At 42.5% G+C, this 10,283-nt stretch overlaps 1 long non-coding RNA gene across 1 annotated transcript; it reads right to left on the bottom strand.

The window, feature by feature from the left end:
* Positions 1 to 539: 539 nt before the first annotated feature.
* Positions 540 to 9,911, bottom strand: LOC128642819 (uncharacterized). Its single transcript, XR_008399716.1, has 2 exons — positions 9,660 to 9,911; positions 540 to 1,100 (listed from the first exon to the last, which is right to left on the bottom strand). It is a non-coding gene; the product is annotated as an uncharacterized LOC128642819 (long non-coding RNA).
* Positions 9,912 to 10,283: the final 372 nt, after the last annotated feature.

The following is a 10,283-nucleotide window of genomic DNA, read 5'->3' as shown; positions in this document are numbered from 1 at the left end:
CTTCCTACTGCATCATGTGAGTCATCACCCAATCACAAATTGCATATACGTATATCCTGTGAATCTTGCACATGCTCAGTAGTACTATCTCAGTTAGGTAGGTTACTGATGATTGCCCTACCTGCTATACAATCACCTGTTAGGTATCTTTTTGTTGGCTCACTAGTGATATAGCCCCACACCATGTATGCTAGATTTGCACTAAACCTCTGCAGAAAAAAATCATGTGTATGTGTGAGCACTGACTAATCATCTGCTTGTGTGATTAATCATTTATACCTGCACTCTAGTCTACTTTGAACAAATGATTAAGTGAAAGGTTGGTAAAAAGCAGGGGGGTAATGAAATAAAAACAGGTGCAAGATGGGCTAAAATAAAGTGAGTTGGAGACTAAAATAAGAAATATGGATGGTGAGTACAGTAAGTGAGGAGGAAATGGTAGATGACTTCAGCATCTCCTCATCAGAACCAATCACTAAGCTGATACTGCACCTTCACACATATTTATTTGTAATAAAGCATCAATGACTGACAATCAATCACTTTGTAATGTATTTTATTTGTTTACACTGAAATGAGATTTTATTAACAACATTAGAAAGATCCCAGCATATACAAAGTAAATACAAGAGCTGCTTGTGAGTTCTTAATCTAAATGAAATGATATAAAAAGATGAAAACGTTGGTAACAAGAGGCCAGAGGCTGAGTCCAGTTGTCAGGAGGTTAAACTGAGGTTCAGTGTTTGGGGGAATAATTAGAGGATGAGATCTAGTAACCTGTGAGTGAGCTAGGGCAAGATCAGGCTGTGCTTTATTTATCAGTATCTGAGCCTTTACTTGTCTTCTACAACAACATGGTAGCTGGATCTGGTTGGTTGCAACATTCAGCTCTCTTGATTCAGTGGGGAACAGAGAACAAACAGACTGTCAGGCTGTGGTTCCTCTCTAGCTAAATGGAGCAGACGTTGGCTGGAAAAGACTCAGGACAAAGAGATGATGTCAGTGATAACCAGATGATGTCAGTGATAACCAGACGATGGAAGAGCTTCATTCACTGCAACTAACTCTACCATTTCTTCAGCGGTTGATTCACTAGGGCTCTGTGGAAAAGGTGGTGACATTATTAGGGTAAATTGAAGACAACAAACACACTTTATTACTTACCACTTGCCCTATAAAGTATTTTATTCTGAATATTACCACTGGCTGAAACATCCATCTAAAACATCTCTTGTCTCTGGTTTAGTTATAAATTAAAGTCTAGAGATACATTTTACCACAAATATTTTCTAAATCAAAATTTCTTTAAAGTATATAGACTTGTTCTGTTATTACGCTGGGTAATATAACAATATGTGACATATAATGTTACATTTGTAATTGTGGGGCTAAATAAAATGAGTTCTAGGTAGACCATAAACCACACAATATAGCACATCAGCATTCAGTACCACAAAACAAAAAAATATTGTTATTACTGACCATGGTGGGGGATGCAATAGACAGCAGAAGTCCCAAAGACCTGTGGTTAATGGTAACATCTATTTCCGAACCCATTAGACATTATTATTATTATTATTATTATTGTTAAAGTGTCGGAGCCTCAAGAATTCAACAGCCATTCCATCAGCCTCAGTAAATGAGAATTTGGATATAAGAGGGGAATCTGTTGGAGAAGATCTGGAGTGGATAGGAGAGTCCAAGGTGGCTGAATGGTCAGCTGTGTCAGAAGTGGGAACAATGGTATCTAAGGCCAGAAAGGGACTATGATTATTAAGGTTGCTGACTCCCAATGATTTCTGCACAAAAGTTGTTGAATAAGCGGGTTCACAGGAAATGCATAGATTAGGTTGAATTTCCATTGTTGGGGCAGAGCATCCACTCCGAAAGAGAGATATGTGATAGATATAGGCTAAAATAGAGTAGGGCCTGAGCATTGAAAACCATAAGGGCAATTTCGGGAAGGCCCCATTTTGGACACCAGTAGGCTGACGATTCTTCAATTAATTTGCCTCTCAGTGAGAACCATGGACACACTGCTCAAAACAAGTTTGCCTTAAAGTTTAGGCTTGCAGATAGATGAATCACAGATAGGTTTGCCCAAGGTTCTGAGCCCAGGAGAAGATGTGATGAACTTCCCTATGTGCCTTAAAATTCCCTTTTGCATTGAATTTAAGATATTGGAGTCCTTTTGTTTTTTAATTTCTTTATGGATTTGTCCTGAAATAATGGATGAAAGTGAAGAAGGGCAACTGGATCACTCTGATCTTGTAAAGGTATAGAAGAGTTAACTTGGTTAACTGCAGCGTGACTCACAGAGATGAATTGGAAGCCAAAGTCAGGAGTAAGCCAAAAACTGTAGCGATATAAGAAGTCATGAATCAGGTGTAGAAGAGGATGCAGAATAGTCAAGTTTCAGTTCCAGGTCAGAAACAAGAAGATCAGTATGTAGCAGGTACAGCAGTACAGTTCTAAAGGATGGGCAGCCAGGTAATCCAGACCAAGCAACTCAGCATAATGGCCTGCAACAGGCACAGCCCAAGACACAGCACATATATCAGAAAAGTTTCTAGTAAAACACCTGTAAAATCCAAGATTGCAGCCATCTTTTAAGGATCCAATAGAATGCGAGCTCAATCTGATTGGCTGATTGGATCGGCCAATCGGATTGAACTAGATTCTGATTGGCTGATTCCATCAGCCAATCAGAAAATTCCTACCTTAATTCCGATTGGCTGATAGAATCCTATCAGCCAATCGGAATTCGAGGGACGCCATCTTGGATGATGTCCCTTAAAGGAACAGTCATTCGTCGTTCAGTCGTCGGTCCGGATGGATGTTCCGCGCTGGAGGTCTTCAGGATCCTGCCGCTTCGCTCCGGATGGAAGAAGATCGAAGATGCCGCTTGGAGAAGATGTTTGCCGGTCCGGATGTCCTCTTCTTGCCGGATAGGAGGAAGACTTTGGAGCCTCTTCTGGACCTCTTCAGCACCGGATTATGGATCGCCAACCCCCGCTTGGGTTGGATGAAGATGTTGGAGCCAGGACGGATCGGTGATACCTGGATGGTGAAGACAAGGTAGGAAGATCTTCAGGGGCTTAGTGTTAGGTTTATTTAAGGGGGGTTTGGGTTAGATTAGGGGTATGTGGGTGGTGGGTTGTAATGTTGGGGGGGGGGGTATTGTATTTATTCTTTTACAGGCAAAAGAGCTGAAATTCTTGGGGCATGCCCCGCAAAGGGCCCTGTTCAGGGCTGGTAAGGTAAAAGAGCTTGTAACTTTTTTAATTTAGAATAGGGTAGGGAATTTTTTATTTTGGGGGGCTTTGTTATTTTATTAGGGGGCTTAGAGTAGGTGTAATTAGTTTAAAATTGTTGTAATATTTTTCTTATGTTTGTAAATATTTTTTTATTTTTTGTAACTTAGTTCTTTTTTATTTTTTGTACTTTAGATAGTTTATTTAATTGTATTTATTTGTAGCAATTGTGTTTAATTAATTTATTGATAGTGTAGTGTTAGGTTAATTGTAGGTAATTGTAGGTAGTTTATTTAATTATTTTATTGATAGGGTAGTGTTAAGTTTAATTATATCTTAGGTTAGGATTTATTTTACAGGTAAATTTGTTATTATTTTAACTAGGTAACTATTAAATAGTTCTTAACTATTTAATAGCTATTGTACATGGTTAAAATAATTACAAAGTTGCCTGTAAAATAAATATTAATCCTAAAATAGCTATAATATAATTATAATTTATATTGTAGCTATATTAGGATTTATTTTACAGGTAAGTATTTAGCTTTAAATAGGAATAATTTATTTAATAAGAGTTAATTTATTTCGTTAGATGTAAATTATATTTAAGTTAGGGGGGTGTTAGTGTTAGGGTTAGACTTAGCTTTAGGGGTTAATACATTTATTAGAATAGCGGTGAGCTCCGGTCGTCAGATTAGGGGTTAATAATTGAAGTTAGGTGTCGGCGATTTTAGGGAGGGCAGATTAGGGGGTTAATACTATTTATGATAGGGTTAGTGAGGCGGGTTAGGGGTTAATAACTTTATTATAGTAGCGCTCAGGTCCGCTCGGCAGATTAGGGGTTAATAAGTGTAGGCAGGTGTCGGCGACGTTGAGGGGGGCAGATTAGGGGTTAATAAATATAATATAGGGGTCGGCGGTGTTAGGGGTAGCAGATTAGGGGTACATAGGGATAACGTAGGTGGCGGCGCTTTGCGGTCGGAAGATTAGGGGTTAATTATTTTAAGTAGCTGGCGGCGATGTTGTGGGGGGCAGGTTAGGGGTTAATAAATATAATACAGGGGTCGGCGGGGTTAGGGGCAGCAGATTAGGGGTACATAAGTATAACGTAGGTGGCGGTCGGCAGATTAGGGGTTAAAATTTTTAATCGAGTGGCGGCGATGTGGGGGGAGCTCGGTTTAGGGGTACATAGGTAGTTTATGGGTGTTAGAGTACTTTAGGGTACAGTAGTTAAGAGCTTTATGAACCGGCGTTAGCCAGAAAGCTCTTAACTCCTGCTATTTTCAGGCGGCTGGAATTTTGTCGTTAGAGCTCTAACGCTCACTTCAGAAACGACTCTAAATACCAGCGTTAGAAAGATCCCATTGAAAATATAGGCTACGCAAATGGCGTAGGGGGATCTGCGGTATGGAAAAGTCGCGGCTGAAAAGTGAGCGTTAGACCCTTTAATCACTGACTCCAAATACCAGCGGGCGGCCAAAACCAGCGTTAGGAGCCTCTAACGCTGGTTTTGACGGCTACCGCCGAACTCCAAATCTAGGCCTCAGTTAGCCGATAATGGATCAGTTGTTCCAATAATTTTGAAGCAAAGGGAAGTAGTAATGAGACCGGGCAGTCAATAGTTAGAAGGGGTCAAGCGAGGGCTTAGTGGTATAAGGTGTCCTTTGGGGTAGTGATTTGAAGGAAGTTGAGGGTGGACTTGGGTTAGGTGAGACATCCCCAGCTGCAAGAAGAAGAAAGATGGTGAGAGAAAGAAGATGAGAGTGTCTTATGTGAGTGTTAAAGGGATATTCCAGTGGCTTTTTTTTTTTCTTTTTTCAAATCATTAATTTAAAAAAATATGCTTTCTAATTTATTTTATTTAAAAATTATTTCTACTTTCTTCACTATTTAATTTTTATAATTCCTTCCTTTCCACTGCCCTATTTTTTTTTGGCTTCAGCCAATGTCTTTGATTGTATTCATATACGATCATGAATGCTGTTATGCACGAGCATTACGTGCGTGCGTGTTGTATTCAGTCCCTTCCAATTTCACTTAATTTCCCTCAGGTTTCTTTTCATGAGGCAGCTTCCTGGTGCCGCTGCATTTTCTATCAGCTTGCGGCTGTATGCTTTTGTTGAAAGGGTCAGTAAACCTTAAAAATAATGTTATATAATTCTGCACTATGTGCAGAATTATATAACATTATATTAGCCAAACTTTGTAAATCATAATAATGTTTAGAATCAGTGAAGTATGGGTGGCTGAGGGATGTGAGATAGGAATAGAGTTCATGTGTGTTGAAGAGGGGGGAAGGTAGAAGAGAAGGAGAAATATGAATGGTCTGAGTGCTGTTTGTGAAAGGAAGAGCTGTGACTTTAAGGAGAAGGGATGAGAAGGTAAATGCAGACATTAGAATGTGTAGCATGTTTGCAGATAAATTTAGGGAGATTTGAAAGTACTTGTGTGGCAAACCTAGCCACTTCTGGACTATAACGTAAGAAAGGTTGTCTGTGACAGACCCTTCGGTCAGGACTGAAAGTGTTAACTTTATTTTCTAACCACAAGTGGCTGGCTCCAGCTACAATCTAATTAATGCTTAGCATTCTATTGTTTGATCACCCCCAGAGAGAAACGCCTAAGTGATAAGGAGAGTCAAGAGTGTCCTGTGGTTGAAGTGTTTAAGTAATATAATCCTATTGTATCATGTCAAGGGCGCTTCTCCCTTTTATCTAATGTACAACATTCTTTCCACCCCCATCTGGGGGGGGGGGGTCAAAAACCTGTATAAATCTGTATGCTGCCTTCAAATAAGGTGTTATTCTGTTTAAAACCTGAAAACTGGCTGGGTTGTGAACTGCTGATTCCCTATGCAGGACATTGTTCCCTGGTGTTAACCCTTGGTATCCGGTTGGTACCGTTACAATTGGTGGCAAGCGACGGAATGAACCTTATCGCCCAGAAGAGCAACTACACAAGCCAGTAACCTCAGGAAGAGGGGGATTACTACAATACTGACTAAGATGGAAGGAGTACCAGGGACCGAAGTGAATGGAGATGGATTATTCTAAGCTAAAGAGACAAACGTAAAAGGAACTGCTAGAAGCCAGGGGAAAGATAGGCAGCAGCAAACCCAAGGCTATATTAATTGCTGAGCTGATGGAGGGAGACAGAGCTCGCAGCGCTACGCCTCCAGCAGCCATGGAGGAGACCCTATACCAGAGGGAAATGAGGACCAGGCTGGAATTTTTACCCCAACCTGTACCACGGGATATGCTATCCATGGTAATGGCAGATGTGCAGGAGTACGTGATGGCACACAGTCCGCGGAATGCATCCTCCCGAGCAGAATCCATTTTGGACGCACTCAGCAACCCAGTAAGACCCAAAATCCCATACCATGCATTTAAAATGTTTTGTGAGGAGAAGGATGAGATTGATGGGTATTTACAGGATTTTGAGAGACTGTGCGAGTTACATGATTTGGAGCAGTCCGTATGGGTGCCGGTGCTAGCAGGCAAGCTAGCCGGTAGGGCAGCGGAAGCGTATCGCGCTGTACCCAGGGAGGACAGCAAGGATTACGCTAAAGTGAAGAGAGCGATCTTGGAAAGATATGCCATTACCTCAGAGGCATACCGGCGCAAGTTTAGAGGCCTGCGCAAGCCAGAAAGAGATTCCCATGCAGAGTGGGCCCACAAGCTGGATCAAGCATCTCAGGGGTGGATACAGGCCAGCCAAGCTACCACCATGGAAGAATTGCGACAACTGATGCTGTTGGAGCAATTCTTTAACGGCTTGTCCCCAGAAGCCCAAGAATGGGTGAGAGATCGAAAACCCCTCACCTTAACCGAAGCAGCCAGATTAGCAGACCAGCATTTTGATGCCAGGAGGCACCATGGACTACAGCCTAACAACGGACGGGCTAATATACAATGCCACACCTGCAAGCAGTGGGGACATATGGCATGTGAGTGCACCCAAAATCGGAGCAGACAAGCTTGGAACCAGGTCAGAAAGAACCTGGCCCCAAGGGCGGCTGCTCACCATTACCAAACGGAGCCAGCCGCTCATGAGGTGTTGAGCACCCAAGCCGAGGAACCCCTGGGAATTCTGCATGAGGTGATGTCGGTCCAGGGCCTTCGGGATTCGGGAGCTACTTTAACCCTGATAGCTCCCCATTTGGTGCCGGATACAGCACCCACTGGCGGATCCGTGGCAGTACGAGGGGCAGGGGGAGCAGTATACCGATTGCCCACTGCTAGAGTGGAGTACAGACCCCCAGTCACCCCAGCAGCTGCCAGTTACCAACCCCCGGCGCACCGCTATACCACACGGCCTCCGGCCATGAACTACCCTCAGAGAGCCCGGTTCAATTCGCGGGGCTACTCACAACCTATTCGGTGCTTTGGATGTAAGCAACTAGGGCACAAAAGACCAGAGTGTCCCCTAAATGCAGCGAATCAAGCACAGTCCTGGAGAAGACCCGCTGGCGGAATCCCACATAATCCTCAGCCTGTGGCCCGCTACGTAGAGGCGCCAGAATGCTGGGGCAGCCTACATGAAGCAGACCCCGTGCAAGCTGCCCACCGGAATAACCGGCAACGGGTTAAAGTGAATGGGAAGGAGGTCAGTTGTCTACGGGATACTGGTGCTACCATGACCTTGCTTCAAGAGAACTTGGTGCCTGAGAAACAGCACACTGGAGACACTGTGGCTGTGAGGGTAGCAGGGGGCACTGTGTTCCGCCTACCTGTTGCCAGGGTACATTTGGATTGGGGAGTGGGCGCTAGACTTGTGAATGTGGGGGTCAAGAAGGACTTACCTGCTGATGTTCTCCTTGGAAATGACTTGGCCCCCCTTGTTTCTGCCTATGCTCCCATGGATCCCGCTAATGTTAACCCTGTGACTACCCAAGCCCAGTCCCTCCGGGAAGAGACGCTTCCATGTTTGGGGTGGGGGCAGTACTGAGCCAAGTTGGAGCAGATGGCGGAGAACACCCCGTAGCTTACTTGAGCCGAAAGTTGTTGCCCCGGACATCCCCAAGCCGATCCGTTGGGATCAGACTGTGTATGCCGGCTTGGTTCTGGGGGAGCATTGTGGCAAACCTAGCCACTTCTGGACTATAACGTAAGAAAGGTTGTCTGTGACAGACCCTTCGGTCAGGACTGAAAGTGTTAACTTTATTTTCTAACCACAAGTGGCTGGCTCCAGCTACAATCTAATTAATGCTTAGCATTCTATTGTTTGATCACCCCCAGAGAGAAACGCCTAAGTGATAAGGAGAGTCAAGAGTGTCCTGTGGTTGAAGTGTTTAAGTAATATAATCCTATTGTATCATGTCAAGGGCGCTTCTCCCTTTTATCTAATGTACAACATTCTTTCCACCCCCATCTGGGGGGGGGGGGGGGGTCAAAAACCTGTATAAATCTGTATGCTGCCTTCAAATAAGGTGTTATTCTGTTTAAAACCTGAAAACTGGCTGGGTTGTGAACTGCTGATTCCCTATGCAGGACATTGTTCCCTGGTGTTAACCCTTGGTATCCGGTTGGTACCGTTACAACTTGTTTTTGTGCTGTCTGCTCCTTTGTCTAACTGTTATAACTCTCTACACTTATGAACTAACACATTTAGAGAACTACACACATGCTGCAATGGTCTTACAAGCAGGCTTGATCAAACAAGCTGGGGGTATTCAATTTAAAGGTAATAACAGTCACATGCTCCTAATTAACAAAGGTCATAAATTATAGCAGGATTCAACAAGACCCAATGCAGATGACACTTTTCTTATTAAAGTGGAAGACAAAGAAAGGAAAGTTTTCAAGGTAGTAAAAATATACCTAAGTGTAAGATTTGTAGAAAACAGAGGAAAGGCAGCTATATTGTTTGATGCAAGAAAGACAGAGAGGGTTAATGTAGATATTGTCCTGTTAAACATACCATATGGAATAGGAGTATGTTGTAGATCCATAAAGGGAGGCAGAAGACAAGTTCCTGCGACTGATTATAGTGGGTTTAGGAAAAATTTCCCATGAGGTGAAACAAAGAATCATAAACCATAGTCCAAATACATCCCTTTATCAAGCACTGTACTCTGAGGGGAAATCGGTTCTCAATAAAGACTGAAACCCCTCTCTTTGAAGAATCATATGCACATCTTCATACTTCAACCACCTCCACCGGAGGCAAAGTAAAGACTGATGTATGTGTGAGGTGGGATGGGTTTTATAGAGCTCTTGGGGTTTGGGAATCTTTTCCCCCTCCTAATGTTGAGAAGGTTAATTCCCAAGAATAAGGATCATGGACTCTCAGTACCTGTATGAAAGAAAACGCAATAAGGCAAAAAAAAAAAACAAAAAAAAAACCCCCCCAATTCTATCAAATACTGTATCACTTAATCTTGTAGATGTATAAAACACTTACTTTATATGCAGGACTATGTTTAACACAGTCATGGAGATGCAGTTAAGTATCATCTAGTCTTCTGGGATATCCAAAGTTGCTAAGCAACCATTGTTCCTAAACATGGGACGATATTCTTCTTATAAAATTGCATATCTAAAGGTAAAAATAAAACAGGACTATAATCATAGCAAATAAAAAACATACTACATTTTGAAACAGAATAAATATTTTTTAAAGATATGTGGGTGACATTTGATACCCTTTTCTGCACCATCTTGGGAGAAGGTGGCACTCACTGAGAGCAGGGACAATGGGACATACTGAACAAACTTGAAGAGACATAAAGATAAAAAAAGATCAGAGAGCATGCAATTCTTTTGGACTCTTTTGTAGAAAGTCATACTTAGGTAGGCTTAGAAAAAGCAATGCTCTACTGGAAGCTAGCGGGTGATTGGTGGCTACACAAATATGCTTGTCATTGGCTCATAAGATATGTTCAGCTAGCTCCCAGTAGTGCATGGCTGCTCTCTATGTTTTACCCCTTTGCAGAGCATTTTCTTTTAGAACTTTTATGACCCATTAAAGGAACACCAAAGTCAAAATTAAACTTTCATTCATCAGATAGAGCAGCCATTTTAAGCA

This window comes from Bombina bombina, chromosome 12, assembly GCF_027579735.1.
Source record: "Bombina bombina isolate aBomBom1 chromosome 12, aBomBom1.pri, whole genome shotgun sequence".
NCBI lineage: Eukaryota > Metazoa > Chordata > Amphibia > Anura > Bombinatoridae > Bombina > Bombina bombina.
Note: the sequence above shows the minus strand (reverse complement) of the source record. Positions and strands in the feature narration are given on the sequence as shown.